Raw genomic sequence first — 11,507 nt, forward strand, 5'->3', positions numbered from 1 at the left:
TTGTTTTTTCTCAATATGAACCAGGACCAAAATTGTTAGTACCTAGAAAGTAAAACTGCTCAGTAGTAACTGAAAGTGCCCAGAAAAACTATTGGATCCACCCAAGATTTTATTAAAATGTGGAAAATGGGGTAGAACATGGCACAGAAGCAAGGGTCCTGTGGATAGTTCTTCCCCTATTGGGCTGTGGTGCACACATGGATGTGGGTCCTGTTGGGCTGAATTATGGGTCCCATGTCTGTTGTCCCAAGGGGCTGGGGCCACAGCTCAGGGTGGCAGAGACTCAGGAATTAGACTGCATTCACTCCACGATGCACTGGGTGGACTCCAGGCTCTTGGGTTGGGGATCCCCAGGCCAGGAGGTGGCCGGGGACTGATTGCTCTCAAGCCCTTGGGCTTGATTGGCTGGGTCTCAGCTGGCTTGGCTAGCTTACTTGAGTTGGCAGCCTTCGTGGCTCAAATGTAGAGAGGTCAGCGGCCAGAGATTAGATGGTGGCTCCGTAGTTGAAGACCTTATCCACAGTTCCCCACGGTGGGCCCCAAAGAAAAGAGGTAATCCATGGTCTTAGGCTATGGTATTTATTGTCATGGAGGAAAGTGGATGAAGCTATACCCTGTGTTCTCAGCAGGGGGCCTTTTGCAAGGAGGAGGGTCTGGGAAGGAATGCTCAATTGGCTATGCCCTCTGGCCTTTAGGTATCTCATGAATATCGAGATGTCTTGAGGCTCTTCGGCCTGTGTCATGCCCTCTACCTGTGCTATGTGATCGATGGCCATAAACCTCTCTGTGGAAGGGGCTGTAGAGGGCTGTGGCTATGTAAAAGGAACCAGGGGGCCTAGAATCAATGCCAAACTCCTACCATCCCTGAGGGTCTCTGGGGTTCAAAGCGTGCTCAACCAGGTATCCAGCTGCCTCTCAGAGTCCACTGTCCCACATTCCCCTGCTGTGAGGATAGACAGTGCAAAATGGCTCCACACAGAGGCTGCTACAACTTCCTTTCTCACCACCCAGTGGGCAGTACCTGTGCTCAGGAGAGGAATCCTGTTCACATACTAGAAGTTTTATCTCTTCTTTGACATTCTTTGAGGCAAAATAAAACCTGTTCTTGAATTTCTATGTTAGGTGCTTGTCTTGCTGCTGAGATCAAACACCAGACATAAGAAGCATGAGGAAAGGAGGGCTTACTTTGGCTTACAGTTAGAGGGATATATTATTTCATGGTGAAGAAGGCATGGCAGCAGGAGGCTAGCTGGTCACATTGTGCCCACAGTTAGGAAGGAAAGGAAGAATCACGATCCTCACGTTCAACTCTCTTTCTCCTTCATATTCAGTCCTGGACCCCAACCCCTGGAATTCAGAAGGCATATCCACTTCAATTAGAGAGTCATTCCCAGAGCTTTGTCTTCCAGGCACTTGTGGAGCTGTGAAGTTGACAATCTATATAAACCACCATAGTCTCTAATCAGTTATGTGCTTCCTGACATTATGCCTTCTTTAAAATAACTTGTTTTCTCCTGAAATCTAGTATCCTTGACTTACTTAGGGTTTTTAGACCTCCAAGATGCTGAGATATAGAGATGTGAGTTGATAACCCCCCTTTTCCTCCCCCTCCCACTGGAGTCTTGCTGTATAGCCCAGGCAGGCCCCAAACTTACATTCCTTCTGTATTAGGCTCCTGGGTGCTGAGATAACAGATGTGTGCTATGTTACGCTGCCCAGTTTAGAAGACCTACTTTCAAGCATTCACCTGGAATGACAAATGTATTTTGTAAAAATAAATGCCATTTTTATGCAAAGTAATTATGTATTCTTCTTGAGAGTTACTAATTATATAATGTTCTGAGGTGCAGTGTGATGTTTCAGTACATTTATACATAATATATTGATCAACACAGGAGATTTAGGTTATCCATCACCTCAAGCATTTATTATATCTTTGGAATGAGAACATTAAAAATACAACCTTTTCCAGATATTTTTAATAGATGACATAATAATGTTACTGTAGTCACCCACCTGGAACACCAGAACATATTTCTCCTGTCTGAATGTTCTGTATCTGTTAACCACCCTTGCACTTTCTGACCATTCCTTACCTTTGGTAATTACTGTTTTGCTTCTGTGAGCTTAGGCTTCTTAGATTCTTCATATGAGAGAAATCACAATGTATTTGTCCTTCTGCAACTGGTTTGTTTCACTTAGCACTGAGATCTTTGGTTCATCCATGTTGCTGCAAGTGACAATTATTTCCAAGTGACTGGTATGTCCCTGCACACAGACAGAACATTTTTTATGCACTCACTTATCAATAGACACCTTGATTGAATCCATATATTTACTATTATGGATGATGCTTTGATAAGCATGGAAGAGCAGAGTCTCTTTCATATGCTGACTTTCTTTGACTACATGTTCAGAAATGGGATAGCTGGGTCACTTAGTCTTTTTGTTGATGCTGTTCTTTTGTTGTTTATTCTAAGATTCTCATAACAGTTTTCCACAATGGTTGTATTATTTAGATTTGCACTGAGTCTGTAAGATCTCCCTTCTCTACACCTAAAGCAGTGCCTGTTACTTCTGTGATTATAGCCATCTAACAGGAATGAGATACATTGTTGTGGATTGGACTTGCATTTCCCTCTGATTAGATGCTGACCATGTTTTCTGACACGTGTTTAACATTTGTATCTCTTCCTTTAACATTTTTGTATCTCTTCCTTTGATAACCGCCTCTTCAGGTAATTTTCCCACTTTTAAGTTGGATTATTTGGTTCTTTTTTATTATTAAGTTTTACATATTCTGATATCAATCCCCTGTCAGATGAATACTTTGCAAATATATCCCCAATTCTGTAGGCATTTCTTCAATATGTTGGTTGTTTCTTTCGCCATATGGGTCTTGCTACAGGCCAGCCTATTGGTTTAATTTATCACCATGTGTCTGTTTTTTTCTTTTTTTCTTATCTGTGCCTTTAACATCTTGTGTGTGTGCATCTGAGTGCAGATCAATGATCAACTTTGGGTGTCACTCCTCAGGAGCTGTCCACAAACTCTCTAATTTGATCTAGAACTCACCAAAACCAGGTTGGTGATGTACAGCTGTAATACCAGAACTCAGGAGACAGAGGCAGGAAGGCATGAATTTGAGGCCAGGATAGGCCACACTCTGTCTCAAACAAGTAAACTCATTATATCCAAAATAATTCTCAACTGCACATGGAACACTCTTCAGGATGAACCTATATGTTGGACTATAAAACAAGTCTTAAATTTTCAGAAAATTTAAATCATGCGAGTAATTTTTCTGATCACAATTGACTATGGTACAAACCATAGAAATAAAGCAGTACACTTTTGAATGACCAATGGGTCAATGAAGAAATTAAAAATGATATTTAATATTTCTTGAAGCAGAAATGAAAACACAGCAAGGGCAGTGTGAAGAAAAGTCGATAGCGGTAGACAGCTAGATAGGGAAAGTCAGGCAGACACCAAGTTAATAACATCACACCTCAAGAAACTAGAAAAAAAAAACAAAAATAAAACCTAAAAACAGTAAAGGAAGAAAAATAAAATAAAGAATGAGCAAGATAAACAAAGCAGAGACTTTAGACTACAATGAATAATAAAGTATAGAATTTGATTTTTGAACAAAAAAACAAAACCAAAAACCCCTTAGCTAAAGTAATAAGACAGAGAGAGAGAGAGAGAGAGAGAGAGAGAGAGAGAGAGAGAGAGAGAGGTGTTCAGATACAAACTAAAAGAGTTGTGGATGATGTTGCACTCGGAGGCAGGAGGGTGAGGAGCTCAAGGCCAGTACCCAAGACTGTCTCAAAACAAACAAACAAATGAAAAAAATCAAAAATGAAAGGGGGAACATTACCACAGAGATGGAGATGCTGGAGAAGTAACTGAGAGTTGGTAGAGTGAGACTCTGGGACTGGCTTGGGCTTTCGAAACCTCAAAGCCCACCCAGTGACACCCTTCCTCTAAGGCCACACCTCCTAATCCTTTCAAATAGTGCCTGTAACTTTAATTTTTTTCAAATCCTATTTTTAATGATGGTTCTTAAACACTTTAACTTCTCTTGTAGTCCACCACCCACCAGAGGTAGTAGAAAGAAAGGATATGCGGAAAGTGGACCTGTTTAGAAAGGTTCTTTGGAGTAAATCCTGTCTGTGTTGTCAGGAAATCAGCAGTTCAGTCCACAGGTCAGCAGTGGAAGCTCAATCCACTCATAAACACTTCACAGATACACCAGCAGTCCAGTTCGGTAAAGTCAGGATGGCAAACAGGAATCAGTATTGGTGGCACTACCTAGCCAAGACAGCCAGGCCTCAGCTTCAGCTTCAGTCAGCAGGAAGGGCCTGGAGGAACGCCAGGAGAAGGTTTTTTTTTTTTTTTTTTTTTTTTTTACTGTGCCTCTCTCAGTGAAATGAAGATCAGTGAAGACACAAGACCAACAAGCATTGCACAGCTAGCTCTATAAGCAAGCCAAGCTCAGCCTCCGTCACTGTCCATAGAATCCTATTTATATCCCTCCAAACATTACATGCCCTCCGTGGGTCTTGCCTCAGCATGTACGTCTGCCAATTGGCCCAAGTCACAGAAGTTGGGGGGGGGGGAGCCTCAACACATCACCAGAAGATTTTGGTGCGTTTTTCTCTCTATGGAGTCCTGACAAATGTAGATCAACTACACGATTTAAAACAGATTAATACATGCATGTTATTAGCAAACAATCTTTCATCATGTGTCCTTTCACATGTTTGCTTTAGCAGAACATCCTTTCTCCTGTGTCTGCTTCAGCAAAATGTTTCTTCACAAGTCTGTCTTAGCCTTCCATCTGTGTCCACTTCAAGGAAATGTTCCTTCACATGTTTGCCCCAGCAAAACACCATCTAACATAACTGACTTTCCAAAGAACCTTTAAGTTTCCATTTCAAGTGCCACTCCCTGGTAACCAAGAATTCAAATTTATGAGCCTATGGGAGCCGTTCTTATTCAAACCACCATACGAGGTCTCCATATGTAGCCCTGGCTGGCCTGGAACTCACTATGTAGACCTGTCTGGCCTCAAGCTCACACAGACCCACCTGCCTCTGATTCCCATGTGCTGAGATCAAAAGCATGCACTACCATACCCTGCCATCATGTGCTCATCTTAAAACATTCTGTAAGCATTCTACTTCCCCAGTTTTCTCATCAAGACTCCTTAGCTTAGTTTGGTGGGGTGTTTGTTTGTTTGTTGGTTTTGTTCTTTGAGACAGGGTCTGGATATTGAAAGCCCCTGACTTAGCCTCCCAAATACACCAGCGTAATTGGCTTTTACTCTCACTTTTGAAAGACACAGGTACAACTCCGTTTGTCTGTGTCTCTTAATTCTACGTTTCATTCCTCATTTGTAATTAAATTTGACACTTCTCAATTTTTTCTTTGATCTTTCTATTTTGTGTGTCTTCAAGGCCTGAATCCAGTGCCAGAAAGCACACACAGCTATCCTGTCTTACAATGGTGGGTATCAACAATCATCATAGGTTCTCATTTTGGTTATTACTCAAAATGCTCTCTCTTGTTCTAGCCTTGCTTACTGTATATTGCAGCCTTGAGCAATCTTTTCAAAAGCATCTTGCCTGCCACATTTTCTAAGAGCTGTCTCTCCATATTTCTCCATGCACATGGTCCACTTTTCTTGAGTAGCAGTTGTCCTTTGCCTAGAAGATGTCACCATCTCTCATCTCAGATTGATCGCTGCAATGGAAAAAGCCACAGCCACTTTGATAGTTTGCTCCATGAAAATGACCTACTTCTTTTCTGCTTGGAAACTTGCAGAATTCTTTTTTCCCTCTTATGGTTTTAAATTTTTATGAAACTATGTTATGGTGTTGCTTTTACTATTGATTTTCCCTGAAACTTTGGTAGCACTCTTGTTATTTCTTTTTCCCCCCAAAGTAATGTTTTTTTTTCTGAGAACTGATCCTGACCATCTCATCTGCATCCAGCACTCTTGGAAACTTCCTTTATTTGTAAATTTGGTTTCCAAATTTAACAAGTTCTGATGAATATCCTTCTTACTTTTTATTTCTCTTCCATCCTGCATAATGTAATCACAAATACAGGAGTGTAAACAAATTTTTTAATATAAGTAATACACACTGACTGTCAACCGGAAGGCTTTGTTTCAGTGAACACCAGTTGACAATCCTGTCTGGCTAAATCAGGAATGGTATGAGCAGCTGAACTATCCTGACCATTCTCCAGCATAAAGGATTTACAGATTTACAGAAAGGTGCAGGTGGTAGGCCACAGCAGCTAAACACAACGTGTTTAGAATCTGTCACAGGTCTCATATCTCTACAGTCTTGCAATAATTCATATGATGAATCAGAGAGGTGATTAGAAGGCAAATGTGAGTAAATTCTTCACATGAGGAGCTCACCCAAGAAGACTCTTGAGGTTGTGCCCAGTGTGCAAACCATGAGAAAATCATAGAGCACACAAGTGAGCATCCCAGCATGGCTTACACCTGGCTTTTCTGGAGAGAGAAATCATGGGATTGCTTTAGTCATATCCATAGCAGCAAGAGCTTAATATGTCTGAAGTTCAAGGTCAGCTCTTGTCTGGTGGTCTGCGTGGAGCCTGGATCAGAGAGACAACAGAGTCCTGGTTAATGGGCTAGGACAACACAGAGGAGACCTCCATATTCCTTTCTCCAGGAAAAGCTGCCAAGACCCTGGTCCCAGGCTATTACCAGCTCTGCCAAGCATGTTTCTGGTTTTGAGAAGAAACTATGTTCCTTCTCCAAACATCAGGGCCTCAGGAAAAGCTCCAGTAGGTCAGTCTAGCCCTCAACAATCTGCCTGCATTGGTTTGTACATAAAAGAAAAATATGTGTCTAACACAATTGGCTCTTTCCATAAAGGACAAGATAGAGATATTTAGATATTCAAGGTCAAGTGGGCTCTTTTAAAAATTTCCCAACTGTATGTTGTAACTACCCAGTACAGTGTGGAGGCAGCCACAGACAGTGTGTGAATGAATGGCATCGCTGGGCTCCAGTAAAATATCATTTATAAAAAACAGGCAGCAGGTGTGATTTGGTCTGTCCCTGGTAGGTGACAGTTGGTGACTCTTGTGTGAAGACACTACAGTGATGGAAGTTAATCCATTATCGCATATCTTCATCAATTCACCTTTCCCTTTAGTCACTATGGACATCACTGAGTGGAATCAGGCACAGAGTAGGTTCTCAGTGATGAATGCAGAGCCTGGCCACATATAGACTAGTGTTTCTGAATGGACACAAAACCATGCTTCTGTCCCAAACTTGGCAGAAACCCAATGTGAGTTCCTTGCATAGTTCTGGAGTAAGAAGAAGGTTGCCCCCTCTATAAAGTCAGGATAAGAAAAAGACTCCCCATTGGACCCCTCTTGTGTTCAATATGGGGTTCAAGGTTCCTGATTTCCCATGAGGGTCTTCATGGTCTGGCTTCTGCTCCTATCTCTGCCTTCACAACCTTCCTCTTGGCATACGATCCCTGGTATACCAAGCTGTGTCCTCTAAGTGCTTTGTGATTTTTTTTTACACACTCTTCCTCTGCCAATAATGCTGCCCCCTTTCCCATCTCCTCAGCATGTAAGTATTGAGAATTCAAGTTTCCAAGTCCCCTGGGCCCATTAGTCCAACTTCTTTTTATTGTGACAAATGCCTGAGAAAAGCTACTTAAAGAAGGAAATATTTATGGTTTCAAAGGTTCCAATCTAGGGTCAGATGTGTGTTTCTGGGTCTGAGGTGGTCAGAACTCAGTAGTGGGTGTGAGTAGCCAGAGTTACTCATATCATGGTGGCCATGAAGGGGGAGAGAAAAGTGGGGGAAGTGAGAGAGAAGAGAGGGAAGGGGAGGAGAGGACTGGAGAGGAGAGGAGGGGTTAAGACACTTTCAAAGGCACACCCCCAGTAGTACATTCCCTCTGATCAGGTCCCACCTCTCATCACTGTCCAGAAATGCCAGTGTGCCAGCTGAGGAGAACTCTGTTTTGTTCTAGGCTCTCATTCTAAATTCCTAAAAGACAAGCTTTCCCCTATCCCAAATTGTAAAAGCTATGAAATGATTAACCACTTGCTCTGGTTTCTGTAAACCCTGCTTGTTGCTGTGTATGGGCGGGAGCGAGGCAGTTTCTCATGTAGCTGTAAATCCCACAGGAATGAAGTAGTTGTGACCTGCCTTTGAGAGCTCTCCTGCCCTTTTAGCTGGACCTCGGTTCCAAATCCAACCACAGCAACTGAGGACAGCTACAGATTAAAATAAAAACCCAGCTAATTACAATTTAAATTGAATCTGTGTTTCTTGGTGTTTTCTAAGTCCATAACACCTAGAAGTTATGAATTTATCAATTGACCAGCCCATTAATGATGTCACACCTTTTATAAGTCAATTATCTTCAATGATGAGACTGACCAGCTGGTGACAAAGGGCCAAGGACTATACATGTCCTTTTTACACATCATGTCCAAACTATGACATCATCATAGGCTCACAGGGGCAATCCTATGTGTGTATCCTCCACAAACTCTCCTCATTCCTCAGTTACAGCATTTATCAAACCGATAGGCTAACATATCTCTCTCCTTACCAAACGGTGTACAGACTACATATCTGGATGAGTTGTTTTACTCTGTACACATGCTGTTTTAGTCAGGGTTTCTATTCTTGCACAAAACGTCATGATAAAGAAGCAAGTTGGGGAGGAAAGGGTTTATTCAGCTTACACTTTCACATTGTTGTCCATCGCCAAAGAAAGTCAGGACTGGAACTCTAGCAGGTCAGGAAGCAGGAGCTGATGCAGAGGCCATGGAGTGATGGTGCTTACTAGATTGCTTCCCCTGGCTTTCTCAGCTTGCTTTCTTATAGAACCCAGGACTACCAGCCTAGTGATGGCACCACCCACAGTGGGTCCTCCCCTTTGATCACTAATTGAGAAAATGCCTTACAGCTGGATCTTTTGGAGGCATTTCCTCAAGGGAGGATCCTTTCTCTGTGATAACTCTAGCTTGTGTCAAATTGACACACAAAACCAGACAATACAACTGACCCCTTGTCAACTTGACACACAAACACATCACTATAAGTCTCAACTCTTACTTTCTTATTCATCCTCAAGATCTAAATAACTTTAAAAGTCTCACAGTCTTTACAAATTCTTACATGTTAAAATTTTAATCCTTTTAAAATATCTAATCTCTTTTGAAATTCAAAGTCTTTTTACAATTCAAAGTCTCTTAACTGTGGGCTCTACTAAAATACTTTCTTACTTCAAAGGGGAAAAATATCAGGGTACAATCACAATTGAAAGCAAAATCAAACTCTAACCGTTCAATGTCTGGGATCCACTCACGATCTTCTGGGCTCCTCCAAGGGCTTGGGTCACTTTTCCAGCTCTGCCCTCTGTATCACACACCTTGTCTTCTGGCTCCAGCTGCCTGTACTCCACTGCTGCTGCTGTTCTTGGTGGTCATCTCATGGTACTGGCATCTCCAAAACACTGTTCTCTTCTGCTGCAACTGGACTGCATTTTTACAAAGATCCTCTCATGGGCTCTTTTCATGGTGCTAAGCTTCAACTTCTCTGCATGACCCCTTCAGTCTTGGGCCTTCAACTGCCACTGAGGCTGCACCTTCACCAATGGCCTCTCCTGGCCTCTCACAGTGGCAACCATCAGCTGCTACCCCTTCGTGTTTCAAAACCAGTACCTTCTGGGTGACTCTTATACATAACCAAGTCTGGCTGCCAACACGAGGTACAACTGTGGCTGCCTCTGGAACACAGCTTCTCTGTGCTGTCAGGAAACACTTCTCAGAAGATTTTACCTTAGTGATACTGGTCTCTTCTTAATCACTGCTTGTCCAGTCCAGCTGGACAATCAAGTGGGACCTCCCAGACCCTGTGGAGAGGACTGAGATGCATGAGAAAATAAAGAGGCACAGCAAGTCAAGAAGTCAGATCAAGCTGGCAAAGATTTTATTGTTCACACCGGTTATACACTCTAAAAACAGGATATGGGGAGGAGCAGGAAGGGAAAGGGGGCTTTGCAGGTGGAGGAAACTAGCTGCAGCTGTGGGGTCTAACTAGGTTATATCTGTTGTTCTCACAAAGCCTTGCCGTTACAAGGGATTCTAAAAACATCTATCTAGCAAGTGAATCATGGAAGGTAAATAGAAAGAATAATAGTAGATAGGAGAGCCAAGGGTGAGTGTTTGCCAGGAGTAAGGCCTTGCCATGGCTTCCCACAATGGCTAATTTCTCAGCTCCAGATAACCAGCATCAACTGACACAGTAATGAAATGCAAAGGTTTCACTTTAGTAGTTCTGGTATCTTATCAACCACAGCTGGTTCTTCAGCTCCAGCTAACTAAAACCACACAATCAAAATAGCAATGGCCCTGAAAAGAGTCTTAATCTTCCCTCTGAAATTTCCCAAGCCAGGCCTCCATCTTCTTCACTCTTCTCAACATTATTTCAATGTGCCTACAGAACATCCCACAAAGCTCTTAACACCCAATGGCTGTTCTAGCCCAAAGTTCCAAAATTCTTTCACAGTCCTCCCAAAAACATGGTCAGGCTGTCACAGGAAAACCCAACCCCAGTACCAGTTTGTCTTATTCAGGGTTTGTATTCCTGTACAAAACATCATGACCAAGAAGCAAGTTGGGAAGGAAAGGGTTTATTCAGCTTACACTTCCACATTGCTGTTCATCACCAAAGGAAGCCAGGACAGGAACTCACACAGGGTAGGAACCGGGAGACAGGAGCTGATGCAGAGGCCATGGAGGGATGCTGCTTACTGGCTTTCTTCCCCTGGCTTGCTCAGCTTGCTTTCTTATAGAACCCAGGACTACAAGCCCAGGGATGTCACTACCCACAATGGGCCCTCCCACCCTTGATCACTCCTTTCTCTGTGATAACTCCAGCTTGTGTCAAGTTGGCACACAAAACCAGCCAGTACAGTATCAAACACAATAATTTATATGATAACACATTTATTTTTCCTATAAAGACAAGCCAGTTCCTTTCACGTCTGAAGTGGAACATCCTCAGCTCCACTTGAGCCTAGAACAGCAGATGTGTTGGAGGTCAACATAGAGCAATGTGAAACAACTCAGTTCCTAGGTTAGTTTCTGCTAAGAGCATCTAAATGATACATGACCATATACCACAGGTTTACAGCAAGATTCCACTTTCCAGTGTTTCATTTCATTTTCTTCACAAACAAATACATGAGTTTAAAGTCCTATGTCTCTGTTGTTTGAATATAGCTGCTATTAAATCTCCAACTTCACTCTTCTAGGTAAAGAGGACCCTATCCTAGGCTGCCAGCTCACCAATCTTCTCAGCCTGCCCTCCAGTGCCACATCTCCAAACAGGGACCCCAGAATCTCCCCCACAAGCCTGCTGGAGGACCACCTGTTCCTTACCTGCTCACTAGACCTTCTTCACATAAGAACACCAG

General features: G+C 42.7%; 1 long non-coding RNA gene across 1 annotated transcript; it reads right to left on the reverse strand.

The window, feature by feature from the left end:
- Positions 1–211: 211 nt before the first annotated feature.
- Positions 212–2,354, reverse strand: LOC114638842. The gene is made up of 3 exons (XR_003713925.1): positions 2,097–2,354; positions 1,656–1,747; positions 212–1,347 (listed from the first exon to the last, which is right to left on the reverse strand). It is a non-coding gene; the product is annotated as an uncharacterized LOC114638842 (long non-coding RNA).
- Positions 2,355–11,507: the final 9,153 nt, after the last annotated feature.

The sequence above is a fragment of the Grammomys surdaster genome, unplaced genomic scaffold, assembly GCF_004785775.1.
Source record: "Grammomys surdaster isolate TR1022 unplaced genomic scaffold, NIH_TR_1.0 125630, whole genome shotgun sequence".
Classification (NCBI taxonomy): domain Eukaryota; kingdom Metazoa; phylum Chordata; class Mammalia; order Rodentia; family Muridae; genus Grammomys; species Grammomys surdaster.